The sequence below is a fragment of the Balaenoptera borealis genome (genome assembly GCF_965194805.1).
Source record: "Balaenoptera borealis genome assembly, chromosome: 12".
Taxonomy (NCBI): Eukaryota; Metazoa; Chordata; class Mammalia; order Artiodactyla; family Balaenopteridae; genus Balaenoptera; species Balaenoptera borealis.
This window is the reverse complement of record NC_138869.1, coordinates 102,935,928-102,961,959: the sequence shown is the minus strand read 5'-3', so window position 1 is coordinate 102,961,959 and position 26,032 is coordinate 102,935,928. Positions and strand designations below refer to the sequence as shown.

The 26,032-nt window shown below is 37.1% G+C and overlaps 1 long non-coding RNA gene across 3 annotated transcripts in view; it reads left to right on the top strand.

Annotated features, from left to right (window-relative positions):
- Nucleotides 1-26,032, top strand: part of LOC309608228 — a 43,212-nt gene that overhangs the window by 7,344 nt on the left and 9,836 nt on the right. Inside the window, exon 2 of one of the 3 annotated variants that reach the window (XR_014232752.1) lies at nt 10,499-10,649. The exons of the other annotated variants lie outside the window; for them this stretch is intronic. This is a non-coding gene — a long non-coding RNA (uncharacterized lncRNA). The remainder of the gene's footprint in view (nt 1-10,498; nt 10,650-26,032) is intronic. 3 annotated transcript variants of the gene reach the window in all.

Below are 26,032 nucleotides of genomic sequence, written 5' to 3'. Positions count from 1 at the left end.
GTCTGTTTGTTTTGGTGTACAGCATATAGTTCAGTTCTTATTTTTCTTCTATTCATTGCGACTATCTCTGTCTTTAAATTGATATATTTAGATCATTCACATGTAAAGTTGATATAGTTAAATTAATATCTACCATGTTTGTAACTCTTTTATATTTGTTGCTTTTGTTTTATTTCTTCCTTCCTTTTTACTATACTTTCTGTGGTTTTAATTGATCATTTTATATGATTGTTTCATCTTCTCTCAGCATATCATTATACGTCTTAAAAAATTTCTTTCAGTGGCCGCCTTATAGTCTGTAAAATCTAATTGTAACTTCAAAAAACACTCTACTTCTTCAGTTGTAGTAAAGATACCTTGTAACACAGTGTTCCTATTCATCCCTCTTTCCCTGTATGATATTTGTGTCATTCGTTTTACATCCGTCCTTTACATCCACCGGGAGCTCAACTGAGCTGGGAGAAAGCTGAGTTGCCAGATGTTGGAGTAGCCAATTAAAGCAACAAGCTCAAGATAAACGAGTTAAGCCTTTAATAACTTACTTTAGATGGTATAAGCAAGAGGCTAAAATTGGAGATAGCTCCGACATCCCCTGTTCCATTTTTCTCCATGGAACTGCAAACAGTGGACGGTCAGGTGGGCTAGCACAGATGTGGCTTCATCTCCTGTCAAGGGACTGTGATAAAAATACAGCCATTCTGTGTTACTGCATAAGCATTTTACAGTGTGACAGCCCTGCTCACACCCAGAGCCTGGACATTTAGATAAGGACCTGCACTTAGGATTCCTGCCACAAAGTCTTGCTTTGCTTTTCCTGGGTCACCCTTCAAAAATAACCGCTTAGAGTTGTAGAACCACCTATGGAAGGTTAGTGACCTCTGCCCCAACCACCTTATAAGTAACAGATGCCTGCTACCCTGTGCTATGTCTCCTGCTTGCCTGTGACCTGGGATAGAGGACTGCCCTTCCCCTGGCTCACTGTACACCTACGCCCCTTTTCTGGGACGTCCAAGTGATAAATCTTGTGACTTTACTTCCTTTGTGTGAGTGTATAAAAACTGCACCTTCAATCAAAACTGCTCTGAGGTTTACTCTTCCCCAGAGTGGAAGCTCAGATGCTGAGGGACCAACCTGCTGACCCCATTGGGGGGGTGTACCTCCTTAGTCTGCAGGGCATAATCTGCATATTCTTAATGTAACACATGAGCTATGCCCCCCCCCCCCAAAAAAAGAGAGAGCCTTGAACAAAGGTGTCTGGCAGTATGGATCCTGGGGTCAGGGGCAAGGGTAGGAGTGGAAAAGTATTGGGTCAGAGGAGTGAAAAGTAGTGAAAGGTTTCCCCTTCCTTCCCTTCCCATAAGGAGGCCTCCACAGAGGTGCCTGTAGAAGATCTTTGCCCAAGGCCTCTGAGAGAAAGACCTAGGAACGAAAGCACCAGGGCTAGGAAAGCAAATATGCAAAAGCATGACCGGGGAGAGGGGCCTGAGTCCTTGGCTGCAACTCCCTTAAGAGTCTGTGGCACACTGGCTCTGCACCAAGTCTGGTGTGGGGTGGGGAGGGCAACTTTCCCCTGCCTGGGCTGCCAGGGGAGCCTCTGTGATTTACTATGGTCAGGGCTGTAACACAGGTTTTCAACCTCACCTGATATCCATTTGCTATAATCACTCAATATATTGTAGTGTTATTACTTGAACAGTTATCTTTTATATCAAGAATAAAAAATATTTTATTCTAGCTTCATTTATTCATTCTCCAACGCTTCCTTTCTTTATGGAGCTCTTAGTTTTTGACCTATATCATTTTCCTTCTCCCTGAATCACTAATTTTCACATTTCTTGCAGGACAGTTCTCCTGCTGCTGAATTCCTCCAGGTTTTATTTATCTGAGAAAGACTTTATTTCTCCTTCATTTTGAAGGATAATTTTGCTGGATATAGAAATCTAGATTTATGTGGGTTTTTTTTCCTTTTAACATCTTAAATATTTCACTCCACTCTCTTCTTGCTTGCATGGCTTCTGAGAAGAAGTGTGTTGTAGTTTTTCTTTGTTGCTGCTGCTGTTGGTGTTAACTTGTTCCTCTATAGGTAAGGTGTTTCATCCCCAACCCTAGGCTTCTTTCACAATTTTCTCTTTGTCTTTTGTTCTTTATAATTTGAATATGATATGTCTAGATGTGGTTTTTGGTATTTAGTCTGTTGGTTGCTCGCCGACCTTCCTGGATCTGTGCTTTGGTGTCTGTCAGTAATTTTGGACAATTCTTGGCCATTATGACTTCAAATATTTCTTCTGGTCTCCTATCTTTCCTCTCTTTCTAGAATTCAAATTATACATATATTACATCTTTTGAAATTTTCCCATATTTTTTTCTGTTATATTCTGTTTTTCTCTTTTTCCATTTTATTTCTTCTTTGCACTTCAGTTTGTGAAGTTTCTACTGACCTATGTTCAAGCTCACTGGTTCTTTCCTCAGCCATGTCCAGTCTGCAGGGGAGCTCACTGAAGGCCTTCTTCTTCCTTCGTAGTGGTTTTGGTTTCCAGCACTGCCTTTTGATTCTCATAGGTCACTACTTCGGACTACATTACCCATCTGTTTATGCTTGCGGCCCACTTTTTCCAGTAGCAACCTTAATATACTAATCATAGTTATTTTAAATTCCTTCTCTGATAATTCAAAATATGTGTCAAAATAGGGTTTGGTTCTGATGCTTGCCTTGTCTCTTCAGCATGTTTTTTCTTACCTTTAACGTGCCTGGTAATCTTCATTTAAAGTCGGAAATAATTCATCAAGTAATAGGAACTGAGGAAAATAGGGCTTGAGTGTGGGGTTTTATGTTAATCTGGCTGGGAGTTGGGCTGTGTTTAATGAATGCTTCAGAGTCTGCTAGTATCCTGTTGTCTTTCCTGCTGCCTTGCAAAAGCTCTAAGTACTCCCACTCAGATCAGGTCTGTGTCTTACAGCTCTTCCCATTGCAATGCCCTGTTATTATACTGAAGCCCTGTTGGTGTGGTGGCAAGGCGTTGCAGAGAGAAGGCATTCTATAACCTGATGACCAAACCTCAGTCTTTTAGGGGTCCTGTGTCCCTGGGCTGGGACCATCACTCATTCCTCCCTTAGCTATTCTTCCCTTAGGTGAGACAAGAAGGAGGGAGGAAACTGGAATCACAAAGTGCCTTTCCTCCATGTGGAATATGGTTCAGGTAAGGACATGTTCCCTGGCAAGTAGATCTTTGTTATGGAGAACACTCTGGGCATAGTTCACAAAGTTTACTTTTCCTCCTCCTGCCAAAGCCATAAGAACATTTTTCTTGGCATTTAATGTGAGAATTTGGTGGAGTTCTTTGAGGTCAAAACCACAAAAGAGTTTAGGACTCCCCCTAAAACTGCAGCCACCAGGAATTTCTCACTCTCAAGTGAATCCAAACTCAGTCCCTAATAATTCATAAAAATTACCATAAAACTGTTTCAACCTGTTTATAACTCCAGTGATTTCTCTTTCAGGTAAGCTTATCTTGGCTGTGATGCTCTTGCTTCACCTGTCTTTCTTGATTTGGGGATGGCAGTTTTCCCTGTTTGTTTAGTTCTCTGATGGATCTAAGAAAAGTTGGTAATTTTTAGTTATTCCAGGCTTTTCTTGTTGTAAGGACAGGAATAGTGCCTTCCAAGCTTTTTATATATTAGAACTGAAACCAGAAATACCACTCATGTGTTTTGACTCCTCCAATCCTGAAACTCCAATTATTTGCATGTTAGACCATTTGCTATTGTCCTAGAGCACTTGGGGAAACTATATTTTCATTTCACTTTTATGAATATGTTTTTATTTCACTTTCATCTTTATATTTTTATTTCACTTTTTTTTTTTTTACATCATTTTGGATATTTTCTCTTGACCTATTTGTACATTCACTGAATCTTTCCTTTGCCCTGTCCAGCCTATTGGCAAACCTGTAAGACAGATTATTCATTTTTAATATTTTATTTTTATTTCTCACATTCCCATTTGACTCTCTTGTTATATGTTTCAGCTCCATGTGAAATTTCCTGTCTTGTCATAGGCATTGTTACATATTTGGTTTCATGTGAAAGTTACCTGAAACTAAGTGCACTGTCAAAAAGGATAATTAAGTTTGTTGAGTGCATACTATTTGTAACTTATTTCTTTTTAAAAATAGTATAATTAAAGATCGTGTTTTAATTATTAATTTACAAGTAAAACTTAAAAAGAACTAAATAATAATTATAAAGAAAATCAACATTAGACTTAAATTGTAGAAGTGGGTAGAAGATATTTCATAAAGCCTTTGGATGGACAAAAGCTATTTATGTATGTACTCTAACATTTTTTTCAGGAAAACTGGTCATTTCTGTTCAGTAGAGACAGATTTTTATAGTCAAAGGAATGGTGAATATTTTCTGCCTTTGAGGCAATTGTAAAAATGTTTTAATGTGCCTCAGCTGGAAATTTCTATGTCTTGCCAAATTAGATAATCACTGTCTCCCTGCAAAATTGTCTTTTATCTTGGAAATGGTTTGAGAATATAGTATATTTTAAAACTATGCAAAACGTTTAAAAAATTTTACTGTTTGGCATGAAAGTGCTGATTTTTAAAATCTCTGCCTTAGCTACCAATGTGAGAATTCCTATAAATGAAGTAAAACAAAAACAAAACAAAACAAAACCAAAAAACAAAAAGATACCCAGCATTATAGCTTGTGGGAGGGACCTATCAAGATAACATAATTTAACTTGTAGTAGGGAATGGTTGGTTGATTATACCTCATTCCTGAAGAACTTTAAAGAAAGTTTTATTTCCCCTCTTCCTCTGGTGGAATAAAAAAACATTTTAAAAAAGTATTTCTAGAATACTATCTACTGAAGATTCAACTTAATTAGATTTTAATTATGATTTATTTTCTATTTAACCAAATAATAGGAAACTCACTACTAAGTGTCAAATGGACCTATATGTGGTTGCATTCTTTTCCAGATGCTTTTCTGATTTATTCTAAAATTAATTATCTAATATTTTAAGGTTAATAATGAAACCTGTAATTTTTTTTTGGTACTATCATAATCTAATAATAGATATCTAAAAAGCTTTCTAAAATTGTATCCTGATGACTACACACTTATTAGAATGGCTAAAATCCAAAACACTGACAACACCAAATGCTGGCTAGGATGTAGAGCAACAGGAACTCTCATTCATTGCTGGTGGGAGTGCAAAATGGTACAGCCGCTTTGGCAGAGAGTTTGGTACTTTCTTACAAAACTAAACGTACTCTTACCACACACAATTCAGCAACCATGCTCTTTGGTATTTGCTCAAAGGTGCTGAAAATATATCCACACAAAAAGCTGCACACAGATGTTTATAGAAGCTTATTTCATAATTCCAAAACCTGGAAGCAACCAAGATATCCTTCAGTAGTAGGATGGATGAATAAACTATGGTGCATCCAAATAATGGAATATTATTCAGTGCTAAAAAGAAATGAGCTATCAAGTGATGAAGAGACATGGAGGAAACTTAAATGTGTATTGCTAAGATAAAGAAACTACTCTGAAAAAAGTACGTACTGTATGATTCCACCCATATGACATTCTGTAAAAGGCAAAACTATGGCAACAGTAAGAGGATTGATGGTTGCCAGGCCTTGGGGTGGGGAAAAGATGAATAGGTGGAACACAGAGGATTTTTAGGGCACTGAAAATACTCTGTATGATACCGTAATGATGGATATATGTTATTACACATTTGTCCAAACTCATAGAATGTACAACAGTAAATTTGTACTATAAAGTGATGCATAGAGTTTGAGTGATTGGGGTGTGTCAATGTAGGTTCATCGATTGTAACTAATGGGGGATGGTAGATGGAGGTTGTGTCTGTGTGTGTTGGGGGGTATATGGGAAATCTCTAACTTCTGCTCAATATTGCTGTGAACATAAAACTACTCTAAAAAATAAAGCTTTAAAAAAAGATTGTATTTTACTCCTTTTTCAGTGGCACATCCAGTGTATTTGAAGGTGGTCATTTGCATTCGGTAGAGAAAGAGTTTCGTAGTTAAAAAAAATTCTGACTTCAATAAGGTAAATCACTATATTGTCAGAGTTTTAATAGTGTCTCTAACGAGGCAGGGCAGAAATTTCATGAGTTTTGGGGGGGTCTGGTCTAAGGTGGGCTTTTCAATGTGGAGGTCTGATATGATCAGGTGAGGTTTATGACATAATTTAAAGTGGTGGACATAGAGACATGAGGATCCTGAGGGGAGAGAATAAAGCCATTCTTCAGAGTAAGCAGTGTCTTTTTTTCTCTTTAAGAATATTTTCTTTTATCCATACCAGAAGAGAAGATGCAAATAAAGACCCTAGTTATAAGTTAAATTAAGAACTTTCATCAATCATATTTTAAACAAATGGAATCTACTGAGATTTTAAAAAACCAATCAATGAGCTAAAACTGTAATTTACATTTTGCTTTCTTTTTTGCATACCACATATATAGCTTTATCATGCTGTTAAGGACATCATAATAATAAAACATTTCATCAAAACATTTACAAAAGTAATGAGATACCTATTCACGGCTCTTAATGAAAGAAATTAAATACCTCTATGCTCATGGAGGTCTCTACCTTGGACTTTTATTTAATAGCAACAAATCCATTATCTTGAATACCTAACTAGCTAAATTTTTAATATTTTATTTATTAGCTTTATTTTTCTGGATAGAGAAGGAAAGCAAAGAGCTCTAAACGGGCAAAAATAACATAGCTTCTTAGCCTTTAGAGGGAAATTCTTTACTGTGATACCACTCTAAATATGCTTCTGATAACCCTCTTTCACAAACAGGAAGTCCGTATGCGATATAGGCATATTTATTTATAGCTTTAATTATAACATTCATATTAGTAACATAAAAGGGAACCTTCAACCCTTACTTTTAAGGACTTCATTTTAGGCTTCTGCTATTAATAAGGAATGGGGACGCTGATAGCTTAAATTTTTTTATATTAAAAGGCTCATTTGCAAAAAACAAAGTAAATGGAAGAAAAATCATTTATGCAAGGACTGCTAATCCAGCTGTTTTGCTTCTGGGCTTAATTGGATTTACCTAGAATTGATATTTGGTGTCAGCATGTGTTATATCATCAACACAAACAATAGTTACCCAACATAAAGGAGGCTATGAGGAAAAGTAAACTCCAAGATTAAAAACCTCTAACCAAAGACAAAAATATTAATTTATTTGACTCAATCTTAGTATAAACACTATTTAGTCATGTATGTTTTACACTTACTATACCAGTTTGTTGCTATGTTTCTACATTTCTACCCTTTACATTTATCTTATACACAGAGGCAGTGAAGGAAACTAGAGTCCAATAAAATGGCTTTGAAAATAGTTACACGTGTGTTCTTCTCTTGGCAGGCAGCCACATAGACTATTGTCTCCAAAGGCAGGTTTGCAACATCTGAATTCCAAAGGCAGATACATATCATCCATCACGAGGCCTTTCCCATTTGTGTGTAGAAAAATGAACTTATCCTTTAAAACTAAGCAACAAAAGCCATGTTTGGGGAAGAATTTGCACACTATTTATGTATATTTTATTCCATTTATCTTTAAGAAGTTAATATTGGGTGTCTTCAAGTGAATATCAGGAATATTTTATTTCTAAAAATGTAAAAGAGATTAAAGAGAACATTTAAGTGCTTAAAGAAAACATTTTTTCAATATAAATGTTGGTGAATATATGTATTATGTATATGTCAATCTGGAATATAAATATATTTTATATATAAATGCATATCAATATCACACAACATTGCAGCATAGTCAATATTTTTAGTTGCATAACTCGCATTCAGACATCCTTCACTACCCTCTCCATCTTGTTTGAAAATGTACCCCCCTCGTTTATACTGGCACTTCTAAGTTTCCTTTCTTGTTCAACTTTTCCTTTTTCCATTACAGATCTCACCTAATATGCTAAATAATGTATTTGTTGATTATGTCTGCTGGTTACTATTTCTTCCTGCTCTAAAGTAAGCTTTATGAGAGCAAGGTTTTTTTATTCAGTGATACATGTCATTTGTCTATAACAGCATAGGATATATAGAGTATATGCATAATGAATGAATGAATGAATATGTTACAAATATTATGTGTGTACATATTTATGTGTGTTAGTGTATGTGGGGATAGATGGATAAATAGATAGACAGATAGATAGATAAATAGATGTGTGTTTTCAGACTTTCACATTATACTTTTCACACCTTATCTCTAATTTTTCTTCTTTTGGAGTTTAAGCCATCCTTCACTTATCTGTCATTTAAATAGACTATGGAATGCATAATGTTTAGACGTTTAATTCAAAAGGTCCAACTTAGCTGCCTAATATTCTGACTTCAGAGTTCTGAGATATATGCTCCAAACATGCTTGAAAAAAACAGCCTTTTTCATTTTCTCAACTTATGAATACTATCATAGTGCCCGGAACTTGGCTGACTAATATTCCTCCCAAATCAAATGAAATGAAAAACTACTCGTAAGTTGAATGAAACAATCTGAGTTACAACCAAATCTTCCAATGAAATGGTCACCTGAGTTCAAGGGTATCATCTGAGCCATGGTGGTTTAAGTGTACCCATTACCATGCCATAGCAAAATAGAAAATTATTCTGCATAATCATGTGGTAAACTGGTGGATTTAAGATCTAGAAGGCTCATACTTGAATACTTCCATCACCAATGGCAAACCAGTTGGGCTGCCACAACTTATTAAGCCACGCAGGTGAATTTGACAGTTTGTGAAAAAAATATTTAAAATTTTTACTCTAATATTCAGGTGTCTGCTCAAAGTGTCCCTCCTCAGTGATATCTAAATAGTACCCTCTTCTCATTTTTACTGCCTATTATAATTTATATTTATTTTAGTTCTTTGATTATTGTCTGTCTTCCTCACTAGAATATAAGCTCTATAAAGGCAAGAACTTTGTAGGTTTTGTCCATCCCTGTCTCACCAGTGTTAGGAAAAATATGCCTTACAGAGTGTAGGTGCTCAAGTAATAGTTGTTAAATCAATAAATGAGAGAAAATAAGTAGCACAAGGAGGGAGTGTCCTTTTAAAGGTCATTTGGTTGCCTCCAAAGCCCCTTTTCACCCTTCAGCCCCCCTCCAAGGAAGGTTCTGAAAAGCCTTAGTACTAAGCATTTAAAATAATAGATACTTTTTTTCTGAAAAGCATTTTTATCTTTCCTGTAAACATCTCTACAATGTGAGTCAGAATTCTATTGTCATGTTTATGACGTCACATTAGAGAATTAATACGTTCATAATTGCATGCTTATTTCTCAGAAATTACCTGATTTTTAAGTTACTTTGTTTTTGAAACACTAGGTTGAGTGTTAATATGAAAACTCAAGATGTATATACGTATGTTACTTGAGGAAATGGAAGAATAAGGAAGACTGCAAAAGATGCAGGCCTTTGATGGTAGAATAGAAAAGATCAACATTTCAATTTTAGACACGTTAAGTTCAAGGCATCTTTTAGGAATTCAAGTAGATATGAAGAGTATACAGTTGAACATAAAAGCCTGGAGTGAGGGGAGAGGTCTTAGCTGAATATATAAATTTTGTAGTCATTATCATATGAATATTTAAAGCCATAAGAAAGGAGGTGAATGTAGACAGAAAGGAGAGGTCTGAAATTGAGCTGAGATTCTCTGATGCTAAGCAATTGTGATGATGGAATTTACTAGGTAAGGACTACAAGGCGATGGGATCAGAGAAGTAGAAGGAAAAAATAACCAGGCAGCTGCGGTGCCCTAGTCATCAAATAAAGTAAAAAGATATCTGAAATGCTGGGATTGAAATGCTGGAATCGAAATATACTGGTTTTCAAGGTTTTTAAAATTATTTTTCTTTCTATTTTTTTCGTTGTAAAACTAACAGGCATATGACAGAAATATCAGACAAGAGAAGAGAAATTAATTCATATTCAAGTTCAGTAAAGCATGAGTAAAGATTTGTTGGAAAACCTAAAAGCCAGTATTAGCCAAGTCCTTTCAGTCTTTTTCTCTTTATGCATATTTTTAAATACTGAACTAATAATGTATAGATTTCTACCAAACTTATTCATTTTACATTAAATCATAAGCATTTAAAACATTACTGCCAACTGACTACTATTTTAAACTTTATTAGATATAATTGACATATAACATTTTATTCGTTTCAGGCATAGACTACTATTTTTTTAAATAAAAAAATAACCATTCATAAGGGATTAAACTGTATTTCTTAATCTAGTATTGGTGGATTTTCAGATTTTATCTTTCAGCCAAAGTGACTGTTTTGTGTCTCTCCTCCCCAGGGGTACAGGGTCCAACCATTTCCTAAAAGGCAATGGGCTCACGTCTGTGCCTAAGAGCTCCCTTCCATGGCCTCCAGAGTCTGATTGATTTCCTTCTACTCCTCTCCTAGTGGCTTAAGGCATCTGCTTTGTAGGAACTATCCAGAGAAGTGGGCAGGGCTTACACCTGTATCCCCACCGATGCCAATCACTTTCTTCACTGCCCAGTCCTCATCTTTCTCCTGAGGATCTTGTAGAGGCCCTTGGAAAGAAATCTTGAAAGTAAGTGCAAATTCTCCTTGTGCCTAGGGCCCTTAGCTATTCCAAAGTAACACACTAGCCCACTCTTGACCTTTAAGGATTCACCAAATGTTTTGCTTATTTCTTTTGCACTCACTTCTGTAATGGTCACCTCTTTCTCTCATGTTCCAACTGAGGTGAGCCAGTTCGTGTGTCCTATCTCTCCTTGGATGGGTTTATGCATCTTTGAGTTTGGTTTACTTGGCTGCCTTGAGGAATCAGCTCTTTAATGAATTCAAGAAAAGTTATATTGTAAATAATCTAGCCTTTTCTCCTTATTAGGTTTGAAGCAATTTTCTTTGCAGCTTTCCACTCCTAGACAGAAATGGAATAGTATCTAAATCATTCATTTGGCGAATATTTTCCAAGCTCTACTAACAACAAAGCCATTATACTAAGCCATGTTGTGGGCACCTAAAGATGTATAAATCATGGTGGAAGCGTAATATTCTTTTCACTCTCAATGCAGTAGTGTGGAGGAATCCCTGCTTGTTTACGCCACTGGCAAACTTGCTCTCCCATCTGAGGTTCAGCTTCTGGACTCCAAGCCTCATTCCTAAGAATGGCTTATAAGTCTAGAGATTCCTGTATCAGTAACCACTACCATATTACAATTTACAATTACACAATTTACAATTACCACTACCATATTACAATTTTGCCTACGGAAGGCACTCAAGGCTTCCTCTTTGCTCTTTATTTCTTCCCTCAGCTGGCCAGGTAAGAGCCAGAGGGCCTGGAGCAAACTGAAATAAAACCCCTGCAAGGTGCTGGTACATAGGATGTAATTCTTCTGAGGACAGTACCTCTCAGCTATTGGTTTTTTTTTTTCACAAGCTTAATTAGCTCCTTCATATTTAAAATGAGAGAGCTGAACTAAAGAACCTTCAGAGTTCTAGCCAAATGACAATCTGTGACTCTTTTATTTTGCTGTCTTCAGCAAGGAAGATGAATTATGATTTAGAGTTGGAAAAGAACATAGAAATATATACTCTAAAGTTATTGCTGAAAAAATGAGAAAACTGAGACAAAAGAAAGTTAAATGATTTGCCCAAGGCCACACAGATATAAAATGAAAACAAAAAACAAAGAAGAACAAGGTTTAAGTCACTATTCCTTGACCACAAGGAAGGCGCAAGAGAGTGGATACCGGCACAGATGAAAGGAACTGTGTTCGAATCCTGGGTCTACTGCTTACTTATCTGTAAAACCTAAGCAAAGTGAGTCAACCTTTCTAACCTTCTATTTATTCTTTCAGGAAATAGAGACGATAATAACAGTATGTGTTTCCTACAGTTGAAGTAGGCATCAAATGACATTATTGCTGAAAGCGCTTGACCAAGTGTTTTCAATAAACATACAAGGGCCTGTCAAACAGTAAAATGGTCTTTATGGTATTACTGTATGGACTGCAAATGCATGAGAAAAGGGAGAAACCGTCAAATCAGAATGTACAGTGTTTTGAACAGAACTACGTTGCACTGTCTCATAGGCCTGGCCTAGTTAATTCTGCAGGAAGGGATTTCTGGTGATTTCTTTTTTCTTCTCAACACTTTGCTGTACTCTAAATTTTTTCTTTGAGCATGTGTTGTTTCAAAACTCAACAAAAATAAAGTCTAAAGAAAAAAATTATATATAAGAAGGTCAGGAGTAGGTTGCAAATTTGGTTTCTGTCATTATTCAGAATGGGCAGCTTTTAAAAATGTTTAATTAACGAATTAACATATCTGTTTGCAAGTATGTGGGAGGTAGTGGTATTCTAATAACACTGCACTCCTTTAGATGAGAGTACAGATGGGGGTGTGTGTGTGGGGAATAAAAAAATGGAGAAACAGATTTGGATCCAAGCTGCAGGAGAGTAACTGCAGAACTCATATTTTTTTCTCCAAGGATTAGCTGTGGTAGCGAGCACTGCCAGCTTGAGTTTCTAAAATTTATTTTCTAGCCAGTGCTATTATTTTTATTCCTGTTTATTGACCAAGAACTGCTTCATTTACTGAACTGACCGCGTTGCAGAGCAGTTGGCCTGCCCTGTGGTTTCTGCTGCACGGGGTCCTGTATGTAATGCCCACTGCTGTCCGATAGATGGCAGCATTTCCCAAACAACGCCAGCACCAAGCCTGGGGCCCTTGCTACTCTGCTCCCAAAGAGAAAACAGCTCCATAATCTGTTGACAGGATTAAGGACCCCTGCTGTTTTACAGGAAGTAAATAAATCCTTATGGTATTCTGGGAATCTCAGGAGTATAGAGAGTGGCAAGGAATTGTTTATTCTATGGTAGAGGTATCAAATGAATATTTACAGCATTTAAAACAATTACCTCAGATTGATGTGGACTGGTGTTAAAAACCCAGCCTGTTTGCATTATCTAGTTTAGAATATTTCTTAACCTCTTGCCCAGTAGGTTTACTTTCTGAGTACAGAATTTCTTGCTAGTACAGTTTTTAGAGTTGGTAGTGAACGCTAAAGCTGGAAGACAGTGATGTTTTCTTTCTAATTCTGATGAAGCACTTAGAAATTAAAATATATCTACTGTGTATGCAAATCATTGTGTAAAACCTACACCACATGATATTATAAACTATAGGAACACAATACGCAAAATAAAATACACAATAATAGAAGATAAATAGTATCAGAGTGGGTATGTTTAAGTACAAGGTTATCTTCTACTTCAAAATTGACCGAAATTCTCCATTTTAGATATTATTTAAGGTAGACATAAAAAAGGACTCATCATAAATCTAGAATATTGATGCTGCATTAAATGCTTTTAGTTAGTATTCTTAAATACGTCTCTTACATAATTCAAAAATGACACAGAGCAATCATCTAAATCCATCAGTGAGATATACCCAGGGATTGATTCAATGTTCCTATTCAGGTTTTCCACTGCCCTAAGGGTGAGCTATTTTTTTTTTTTAACTCCAAATTTTTTCTGCAACTTCCTTTATTCTATATGTTCCAAGAAGCTGATGATTTTTTTTTAACATCTTTATTGGAGTATAATTGCTTTACAATGGTGTGTTAGTTTCTGCTGTATAACAAAGTGAATCAGCTATACATATACATATATCCCCATATACCCTCCCTCTTGCGTCTCCCTCCCCCCACCCCACCATCCCACCCCTCTAGGTGGTCACAAAGCACCAAGCTGATCTCCCTGTGCTATGCAGCTGCTTCCCACTAGCTATCTATTTTACATTTGGTAGTGTATATATGTCCATGCCACTCTCTGACTTCGTCCCAGCTTACCCTTACCCCTCCCCGTGTCCTCAAGTCCATTCTCTACGTCTGCATCCCTATTCCTGTCCTGCCCCTACGTTCTTCAGAACCATTTTTTTTTTTAGATTCCATATATATGTGTTAGCATATGGTACTTGTTATTCTCTTTCTGACTTACTTCACTCTGTATGACAGTCTCTAGGTCCATCCACCCCACTACAAATAACTCAATTGTTTCCTTTTATGACTGAGTAATATGCCATTGTATATATGTGCCACATCTTCTGTATCCATTCATCTGTTGATGGACACTTAGGTTGCTTCCATGTCCTGGCTATTGTAAATAGAGCTGCAACGAACACTGTGGTACATGACTCTTTTTAAATTGTGGTTTTCTCAGGGTATATGCCCAGTAGTGGTGTTGTTGGGTCATATGGTAGTTCTATTGTTTTTAAGGAACTTCCATACTGTTCTCCATAGTGGCTGTATCAATTTACATTCCCACCAACAGTGCAAGAGGGTTCCCTTTTCTCCACACCCTCTCCAGCATTTATTGTTTCTAGATTTTTTGATGATGGCCATTCTGACTGGTGTGAGGTGATACTTCATTGTAGTTTTGATTTGCATTTCTCTAATGATTAGTGATGTTGAGCATCCTTTCATGTGTTTGTTGGCAATCTGTAGATCTTCTTTGGAGAAATGTCTATTTAGGTCTTCTGCCCATTTTTGGATTGGGTTGTTTGTTTTTTGATGTTGAACTGCATGAGCTGCTTGTATATTTTGGAGATTAATCCTTTGTCAGTTGCTTCATTTGCAAATATTTTCTCCCATTCTGAGGGTTGTCTTTTTGTCTTCTTTATGGTTTCCTTTGCTGTGCAAAAGCTTTTAAGTTTCATTAGGTCCCATTTGTTTATTTTTGTTTTTATTTCCATTTCTCTGGAAGGTGGGTCAAAGAGGATCTTGCTGTGATTTATGTCATAGAGTGTTCTGCCTATGTTTTCCTCTAAGAGTTTATAGTGTCTGGGCTTACATTTAGGTCTTTAATCTATTTTGAATTTTTTTGTGTATGGTGTTAGGTAGTGTTCTAATTTCATTCTTTTACATGTAGCTGTCCAATTTTCCCAGCACCACTTACAGAAGAGGCTGTCTTTTCTCCATTATATATTCTTGCCTCCTTTATCAAAGATAAGGTGACCATATGTGTGTGGGTTTATCTCTGGGCTTTCTATCCTGTTCCATTGATCTATATTTCTGTTTTTGTGCCAGTACCATACTGTCTCGACTACTGTAGGTTTGTAATATAGTCTGAAGTCAGGGAGCCTGATTCCTCCAGCTCCGTTTTTCTTTCTCAGGATTGCTTTGGCTATTTGGGGTCTTTTGTGTTTCCATACAAATTGTGAAATTTTTTGTTCTAGTTCTGTGAAAAATGCCAGTGGTAGTTTGATAGGGATTGCATTGAATCTGTAGATTGCTTTGGGTAGTAGAGTCATCTTCACAATGTTGATTCTTCCAATCCAAGAACATGGTATATCTCTCCATCTGTTTGTATCATCTTTAACTTATTTAATCAGTGTCTTATAGTTTTCTGCATACAGGTCTTTGGTCTCCTTGGGTAGGTTTATTCCTAGGTATTTTATTCTTTTTGTTGCAATGGTAAATGGGAGTGTTCCCTTAATTTCTCCTCCAGATTTTTCATCATTAGTGTACAGGAATGCAAGAGATTTCTGTGTATTAATTTTGTGTCCTGCTACTTTACCAAATTCATTGATTAGCTCTAGTAGTTTTCTGGTAGCATCTTTAGGATTCTCTATGTATAGGATCATGTCATCTGCAAACAGTGACAGCTTTACTTCTTCTTTCTGATTTGGATTCCTTTTATTTCTTTTTCTTCTCTGATTGCGGTGGCTAAAACTTCCAAAACTATGTTCAATAATAGTGGTGAGAGTGGGCAGCCTTGTCTTGTTCCTGGTCTTAGTGGAAATGGTTTCAGTTTTTCACCATTGAGAATGATGTTGGCTGTGGGTTTGTCATATATGGCCTTTATTATGTTGGGGTAAGTTCCCTCTATGCCTACTTTCTGGAGAGTTTTTATCACAAATGGGTGTTGAATTTTGTCAAAAGCTTTTCCTGCATCTATTGAGATGATCATATGGTTTTCCTCCTTCAGTTTGTTAATATGGTTTATCACATTGATTGATTTGCATATATTGAAGAATCCTTGCATTCCTGGGATAAACCCCACTTGATCATGGTGTATGATCCTTTTAATGTGCTGTTGGATTCTGTTTGCTAGTATTTTGTTGAGGATTTTTGCATCTATGTTCATCAGTGATATTGGCCTGTAGTTTTCTTTCTTTGTGACATCTTTCAGGGTGATGGTGGCCTCGTAGAATGAGTTTGGGAGTGTTCCTCCCTCTGCTATATTTTGGAAGAGTTTGAGAAGGATAGGTGTTAGCTCTTCTCTAAATATTTGATAGAATTTGCCTGTGAAGCCGTCTGGTCCTGGGCTTTTGTTTGTTGGAAGATTTGTAATCACAGTTTCAATTTCAGTGCTTGTGATTGGTCTGTTCATATTTTATATTTCTTCCTGGTTCAGTCTTGGAAGGTTATGCATTTCTAGGAATTTGTCCAGTTCTTCCATGTTGTCCATTTTATTGGCATAGAGTTGCTTGCAGTAATCTCTCATGATCCTTTGTATTTCTGCAGTGTCAGTTGTTACTTCTCCTTTTTCATTTCTAATTGTATTGAGTCTTCTCCCTTTTTTTCCTTGATGAGTCTGGTTAATGGTTTATCAACTTTGTTTATCTTCTCAAAGAACCAGCTTTTAGTTTTATTGATCTTTGCTATCGTTTCCTTCATTTCTTTTTCATTTATTTCTGATCTGATCTTTATGATTTCTTTCCTTCTGCTAACTGGGGTTTTTTGGTCCTTCTTTCTCTAATTGCTTTAGGTGTAAGGTTAGGTTGTTTATTTGAGATGTTTCTTGTTTCTTGAGGTAGGATTGTATTGCTATAAACTTCCCTCTTAGAACTGCTTTTGCTGCATCCCATAGGTTTTGGGTCATCGTGTTTTCATTGTCATTTACTTCTAGTTATTTTTTGATTTCCTCTTTGATTTCTTCAGTGATCTCTTGGTTATTTAGTAGTGTATTGTTTAGCCTCCATGTGTTTGTATTTTTTACAGATTTTTTCCTGTAATTGATATCTAACCTCATAGCGTTGTGGTCGGAAAAGATACTTGATATGATTTCAATTTTCTTCAATTTAGCAAGGCTTGATTTGTGACCCAAGATATGATCTATCCTGGAGAATGTTCCAAGAGCACTTCAGAAGAAAGTGTATTCTGTTGTTTTTGGATGGAATGTACTATAAATATCAATTAAGTCCATCTTGTTTATTGTATCATTTAAAGCTTGTATTTCCTTATTTATTTTCATTTTGGATGATATGTCCATTGGTGAAAGTGGGGTGTTAAAGTCCCCTACAATGATTGTGTTACTGTCGATTTCCCCTGTTATGGCTGTTAGCATTTGCCTTATGTATTGAGGTGCTCCTATGTTGGGTGCATAAATATTTACAATTGTTATATCTTCTTCTTGGATCGATCCCTTGATCATTATGTAGTGTCCTTCTTTGTCTCTTGTAATAGTCTTTATTTAAAGTCTATTTTGTCTGATATGAAAATTGCTACTTCAGCTTTCTTTTGATTTCCATTTGCATGGAATATCTTTTTCCATCCCCTCACTTTCAGTCTGTATATGTCCCTAGGTCTGAAGTGGGTCTCTTGTAGACAGCATATATACGGGTCTTGTTTTTGTATCCATTCAGCCAGTCTGTGTTTTTGGTTGGAGCACTTAATCCATTTACTTTGAAGGTAATTATTGATATGTATGTTCCTATTACCATTTTCTTAATTGTTTTGGGTTTGTTATTGTAAGTCTTTTTTTCTCGTGTTTCCTGCATAGAGAAGTTCCTCTAGCATTTGTTGTAAAGCTGGTTTGGTGGTGCTGAATTCTCTTAGCTTTTGCTTGTCTGTAAAGGTTTTAATTTCTCTGTCAAATCTGAATCAGATCCTTGCTGGGTAGAGTAATCTTGGTTGTTGGTTTTTCCCTTTCATCACATTAAATATGTGCTGCCACACCCTTCTGGCTTGCAGAGTTTCTGCTGAGAAATCAGCTGTTAACCTTATGGGGATTCCCTTGTATGTTATTTGTTGCTTTTCCCTTGCTGCTTTTAATATTTTTTCTTTGTATTAATTTTTGATAGTTTGATTAATATGTATCTTGGCATTTTCCTCCTTGGATTTATCCTGTATGGGACTCAGTGGTTCCTGGACTTGATTGACTCTTTCCTTTCCCATATTAGGGAAATTTTCAACTATAATCTCTTCAAATATTTTCTCAGTCGCTTTCTTTTTCTCTTCTTCTTCTGGGACCCATATAGTTCAAATGGTGGTGTGCCTAATGTTGTCCCAGAGGTCTCTGAGACTGTCCTCAATTCTTTTCATTCTTTTTTCCTTATTCTGCTCTGAGTTAGTTATTTCCACTATTTTATCTTCCAGGTCAGTTATCTGTTTTTCTGCCTCAGTTATTCTGCTATTGATTCCTTCTAGAGAATTTTTCATTTCATTCATTGTGTTCTTCATCATTGTTTGTTTGCTCTTTAGTTCTTCTAGGTCCTTGTTAAACGTTTCTTGTATTTTTTCCATTCTGTTTTCAAGATTGTGGATCATCTTTACTATCATCACTCTGAATTCTTTTTCAGGTAGACTGCCTGGAAATAGACCTATTTCCTCTTAATTTGTTTGGTCTGGTGGGTTTTTTATTTGCTCCTTCATCTGCTGTGTATTTCTCTGTCTTCTCATTTTGCTTAACTTACTGCGTTTGTGGTCTCCTTTTTACAGACTGCAGGTTTGTAGTTCCCATTGTTTTTGGTGTCTGCCCCCAGTGGGTAAGGTTGGTTCAGTGGGTTGTGTATGCTTCCTGGTGGAGGGGACTGGTGCCTGTGATGAGGCTGGATCTTGTCTTTCTGGTGGGAAGGACCACGTCTGGTGGTGTGTTTTGGGGTGTCTGTGTACTTACTATGATTTTAGGCAGCCTCTCTGCTAATGGGTGGGGTTGTGTTCCTGCCTTGCTAGTTTTTTGGCATGGGGTGTCCAGCACTGTAACTTGCTGGTTGTTGAGTCAAGCTGGGTCTTAGTGTTGAGATGGAGATCACTGGGAGAGATTTCACAGTTTGATATTATATGGGGCTGGGAGGTCTCTGGTGGGCCAACATCCTGAACTCGGCTCTCCCACCTAAGAGGCACAGGCCTGACACCTGGCTGGAGCACCAAGACCCTGTCAGCCACAGGGCTGAGAAAATAAAATAAAATAATTAAAAAATATATTATTAAAATTTAAAAAAATTTAATAGTTATCAAAAAAAGAAAGAAAGAGAGCAACCAAACCAATAAACAAATCCACCAATGATAACAAGCGCTAAAAACTATCCAAAAACAAAAAAACGGACAGACAGAACTCTAGGACAAATGGTAAAAGCAAAGCTATACAGACAAAATTACACAAAGAAGCACAGACATGCACACACACAAAAAGAGAAAAAGGAAAAAAAAATATATCTATATATTAAAAAAATAAAAAGGAAGAGAGCAACCAAATCAATAAACAAATCTATCATTGATAATAAGCTCTAAATACTAAACTAAGATAAACATAAAACCAGAAACAAATTAGATGCAGAAAGCAAACCCCAAGTCTACAGTTGCTCCCAAAGTCCACTGCCTCAGTTTTGGGATGGTTTGTTGTCTATTCAGGTATTTCACAGAGGCAGGGTACATCAAGTTGATTGTGGAGATTTAATCTGCTGCCCTGAGGCTGCTGGGAGAGATTTCCCTTTCTCTTCTTTGTTTGCACAGCTCCCAGGGTTCAGTTTTGGATTTGGGCCCCGCCTCTGTGTGTAGGTCACCTGAGGTTGTCTGTTTCCCGCCCAGAAAGGAGGGGGTTAAAGGAGCAGCTGTTTAGGGGGCTCTGGCTCACTCAGGCCAGGGGGAGGGAGGGCTATGGAATGCGGGGCGAGCCTGCGGCGGCAGAGGCCAATGTGATGTTGCACCAGCCTGAGGCGTGCCGCGTGTTCTCCAGGGGAAGTTGTCCCTGGATCACAGGACCCTGGCAGTGGCAGGCTGCACAGGCTCCAGGGAGGGGAGTGTGGATAATGACCTGTGCTCCACACAGGCTTCTTGGTGGCTGCAGCAGCAGCCTTAGCGTCTCATGCCCGTCTCTGGTGTCCGTGCTGATAGCCGTGGCTTGTGCCTCTCTCTGGGGCTTTTTTAGGTGGTGCTCTGAATCCCCTCTCCTTGCGCACCCCAAAACAATGGTCTCTTGCCTCTTAGGCAGGTCCAGACTCCCTTCCGGCTAGCTGTGGCTCACTAGCCCCCTTCAGGCTGTGTTTACGCTGCCAACCCCAGTCCTCTCCCTGGGGTCTGACCTCCGAAGCCCGAGCCTCAGCTCCCAGCCCCAACCCGCCCTAGTGGTGAGCAGACAAGCCTCTCGGGCTGGTGAGTGCTGGTCGGCACTGATCCTCTGTGCAGGAATCTCTCCACTTGGCCCTCTGCACCCCTGTTGCTGTGCTGTCCTCTGTGGCTCTGAAGCTTCCCCCCTGCCACCCCCGGTCTCCGCCAGTGAAGGGGCTTCCTAGTGTGTGGAAAGTTTTCCTCCTTCACAGCTCCCTCCCAGAGGTGCAGGTCCCTTCTTTATTCTTTTGTCTCTGTTTTTTTCTTTTTTCTTTTGCCCTACCCAGGTATGTGGGGAGTTTCTTGCCTTTTGGGAAGTCTGACGTGTTCTGCCAGCGTTCAGCAGGTGTTCTGTAGGAGTTGTTCCACATGTAGATGTATTTTTGATGTATCTGTGGGGAGGAAGGTGATCTCCATGTCTTACTCCTCTGCCATCTTGAAGGTCCCCCAAGCTGACGATTTTTTAAAAGTCCATTTGATTTGTGGTCGTAATGCATACTAAGTAATTATCATTTTGAGCTACAACACATTTTCATGTATTGAAGATAAAGATTTCCAATAAGAAAATAAAAATGATCTTCTAAGTGATAGTCTCTAATAAAATGTCTGGTCTTTAACAGTGTAACTAGTCTGTAAAGGCCTTATCAGGCCCTAAATAGAATGTTTCTTTTAAATTCAAGTGTTTGAAATGTTGACTATTATGGTCACTCTTATTTTTATGAAGAATAATTGGATTAATTGGCCTTAATAACCAATGAAACTTATGCTTAAGTAATAGATGCAGCAGTAATTCTGCCTCAGTTGAACTTCTCAATTGTTCTGGTCTTCAGTTATCACATGGGTAAAATGTGAAAATAATTATTTTATTTAGTGGTGGTAAATATTATTGTTTGTGTAAATTTAATGCTAAACACTTGCTTGAGTAACAATCCAGGAGAGGCTTTGGAAACTGGATACAAATGGCAGATTCCTCTTGCTTATCAACCCTCACACTTCATTATGCCATGTGATTGTGTAGTTTCACAAGGCCAGTGAAGCTATTGATAACCAGTCAATGCATACGACCAGTCCAGATGTTGCCCATCACATGTATCAAGCTTGACAGGATTCATTTAGCAGCCAAGTGTAGTGAGAGCATTGCACACTCCTGTAGCATTGGGAACATAATTCAATAATATGCAATAACAGTGATAAGAAGGTGATGAAAACCTGACCAGTAATTGCTTTTTTTTTTTTTTTTTGGTTAATGATAAATAATTTTGATGCTTTAAATACTGCTTGAGGAAATTATAGAAAACAATCAAATGCCATGCTAAAACAAAACACTTTACAATGCATTGTTTTGTTATTGTGGTAAGAACACATAACATGAGATCTACCCTCTTAACAAAATTTTTAAGTGTACAGGGCAGTATTGTTAGTATAGGCACAATGTTGTACAGCAAATCTCTAGAACTTTTCATCTTGCTTAACTGAAAGTTTACACCCCTTGAATAGCAACTTCTCACTGCCCTTGCCCCCAGCCCCTGGCAACCATCATTCTATTTTCTGCTTCTGTGAGTTTGAGTATTTTGGATAACTCAAACAAGTGGAATCGAGCAAAATTTGTTCTTCTGTGACTGGCTTATTTTACTTAGCATAATATCCTCAAGATTCATGCATATTGTCACATATTGCAGGATTTCCTTCTTTTATAAGGCGAACACTTTGTTGTATATGTATACAGCATTTTCTTTATCCATTCATCTGTTGATGGACATTGAGTTTTTTCCCACATCTTGGCTATTTTGAATAATGCTGCAATGAACATGTGAGTGAAAATATGTATTTGAGATCCTGATTTCAAGTCTTTTGCTTAAAAACCCTAAAGTGGAATTGCTAGATCATATAGTCGCTCTATTTTTTAATTTTCTGAGGAACCTCCATACTATTTTCCATGGTGGCTGCACCATTTTACATTCCCACCAACAGTGTGCATGAATTTCAGTTTTTCTACAACCTCACCAATATTTGTTTTTGTTTGCTTGTTTATTTGTTTTTTGTTATTTTTATAAAGGCCATCCTAGAATCCTAGCAGATGTGAAGTGATATCTCATTGTGGTTTTGATTGCTTTTTTTCTCATGATTAATGACTGCAAGCATCTTTTCATATACCTTTTCATATATCTGTTGGCCATCTGTATATCTTCTTTGGAGAAGTTTTTATTCAAGTTCTTTGAGCATATTTAATTATGCATTTGTTTTGTTTTGTTTTTTGCCATTGAATTTTAGGAGTTCCTTCTATATTTTGGACATTAACCTCTTTTCACAGATATTATTTGCAAATATTTTCTCCTATTCACTCTGCTTATTGTTTTGTTTGCTGCACAGAAGTTTTTTAGTTTGATGTAGTCTCACTTGTTTATAGTTGCTTTTATTGCCTGTGCTTTTGATGTTGAATTTAAGAAATCATTGCCAAGGCCAATGTCATGAAGCTTTTCCCTTATGTTTTCTTCCAAGAGTTTTACAGTTTCAGGTCTACGTTTGAGACTTTAATCCATTTTAGTTGAGTTTTGTGCATACAGTGCATTTTTTAAAGTCTCCATTTTGTTTTAAATTCTAGTAATCAATCCTATGTATGCAACAGATCTATACACACTCTCCTTTTTAAATTATCTCTCTTGACTTTTGAAATATATAGAATTAAAGATTTGCTTCAATAGCTATAAATAATTGTGACTGTTTTTAAATCAGTCATCAGTATTTTGAATTATCTCTTTGAAATCATGTGATGACATATAAATATGTGATAAGGACCAACATTTTTGAAGGAGTAATATATTTTTCCAAAAGTAGGAAACAAAAGATTTGTCTAAAGGTTAGAAAGACATCAAATATACACTTTTCAGGTATCATGTAATTTTTACAGCAAACCAAATTAAAATGTAATAATAAGAGTAACACAGACCATTAACAAACATTTAATTGAATGTGATTTAGGTTTTCACCTTTTTATAAGTCTTTGTGTAAATGTACTAAAAATTAGAAGACAAAATCCTTTTTTAAGTCTGAAAATAAGGTCACCATAGCCAACGTCTATACTTCTGTTAACCTATCTTAGTTACTTTTTTACTGCTGGGCCAAGGCCAGTGTTCTTTCCTGACATGAGCTTGTTACTCTGCTCTACAGCAGGCTTCCAGGTCAGCCTGTTGGCTTAGAGATATTGCTTATCCTGTCCTCATTTCCAGAATAAATTAGACACTTGGACTGCTTCATTATTTCAGGTACCTAGGTAGATTTTCCCTTTGGTAGTAAACACAACTTGACATCTTATTTCTTCCTCTTTAACATCTCTGGCATCTCTCCCTTCCTTTCAGTTCCCACTGTCCCCAACTCATCATCTCACATTAGGTTACACTTCATAACTAACTGGGCTCTGTTCATGGTGTCGTGGCCATTTAATGTCTCCCAGAAATTCTTCCTAAAACACTCATCTTAGGAGCCATCAGTGGCCAACACTATTAAACCCCTCTGCCTGATTTTTAAGATGTAATCTAACCATGCCTTATTTATTCAATCTGATTCTCCACTCCTTCCCAATATGAGCTCTGTGGATCTCATATAGTTAGCACAAAGATTAAATAAAATCTGGTGTGCAAAACGTAAGCTATTACTTGCCACGTTACAAGCACCCAAACAACAAAAATGATGGCTATTTTTGTTACTTGATGTTTTTGTTATTGTTGGAACTCCAGCGTGAGATCCCTGGCTTTACTGCAAACTAGTGACAAAGTGAATGTTAATAATTTTAATGTATTATAAGACATGTCTCAGCCATTGTGAGAATAAGGTTAGGGAATAGTAATTTCAAAAATATTTAGCTCTATTGTCTTTGAAGAAAGTGTTTGCTCTCTTTTCTGTTTTACTGTCATTCTCCACTAAATGAAAATCAGAATACTTACATCATAGGGATAATGCAGGAATGTAATTAGTTTTGATTTTTAAAACATTTTGACACTGCAAAGTGCTATAACCGAGTATTAAATATTTTAATAAAAGCTTAACTCATATAAAGATACCATAGTACTCGTCAACACAGCATGATTTGAAACTGAGACTTGTGGTCTCCTAACTGAGACTGTCCTGAGCTCTGGAATGAGACTGACTGGTGTTCGAACCCAAGCTCTGCACTTGCATTGGGGTAACTTACCTGTTATGCTCTGTATCAGTTTCCTCACCTATAAAGTTGGGGAATAAGCTTTCTTCTGTAGGTTTGTTTTAGAGCACGCCGGTATGTATTAATGCTCAATGAGTAACAATGCATAAAACAATATTTTGAAGTCAAGTCAACATGTGGAGTCAACATGACTTATTGATCACACGGACTTCGCCATCATGGGTTAGGCTCTGACTGAGGCACAGTGAGAGGATTTGAAAGTTATTCAAAAAAATGTGTATTGAATATTATGCATCTACTACGCATCAGGCCTTCTTCTAGGCACCCTGGTAGAGTGAACAAAACTCAACCCCCTCAGAGCTCCTAGTCCATTGGTTGCAAAAAATGTGTAAAAAATGCATAAACAATGTTACAATTTACTTTAAGAGTCAAGTTACGAAAACTTGAAACAAAAAAAAATAGCAAAGAACAGAAAATTTAAATAAAGGTCTAAGGTAGCAATTACAAAGATGTCCTAAGGGAGTAGATGATGAATTGCCAAGTGTATGTTATAAACATGTGTCCTAGATGTTTTTAAGTCAGGGAAATCACTTTATATATGCTATATAAATAATAAATATGTTTATGAGAAGTTTTCCCCAAACTAACTTCACTCCAAATTCATGTGCTGAACGACCATGGACTATGCTATGTCATCATGCACACAAAAAGGATGGCTGCCTGGATTACAGGGTCAGCAATGAGTCTTTTTTGGACACCTAATAAACATCGATGATGTACACTGCCTTATTATGATAGACAATTTAAACACACACACACACACACAATTTCCAAAGATCTAGGAAGTATGACTTCCAGACTTTGAAATCAAGCTGAAGGTCTATAAGGTAAGATAAAACCCAATCCTTCGGCTGTTCCACTTACTTTCGTACAGAGGACTCACATCTGAGAGTGCGCAGAGGCCAATGTTGCTTTGCTGACATCCGCAGGCAGGGCTTCTTCTTGTCACTAAGTGAATGCTTATGATCAGGAAGGAGGATTTTTTTTCTGGGTGTCTTTTGTGGAGTTTCCTATCTTGCTTTTCATCTACAATGAAATAGCATTTACAAGAAGGTGGCGTGTGAGATGAAATCAGAAGAGTCTTTATTTCCCATGAATACAGAGCGGCTATGCCAGTTAACTTTTGCCTTTTATTTTGTTTTGACACCATTGTCAAAACGTTTAACTCTTCCTTTCCCAGAACCTGTCATTTGTGGAAAGAGACTGGTGACCTGCAAAGGAATTCAACTGATGTTATTGAACACAGATCTGATGAAGCGAGCTCAGTGCTATTATGAGATAAGAAAATCATGCAGAAATAAACAACTTGACATTTTACTTCCTTCTTACGGGGTAGCTCAGACGCAAACCACATGAGTTAGGCCTATCAACTTAGAAATAGGAAACATGACAAATCGCTGTTTTTCTAAACCTG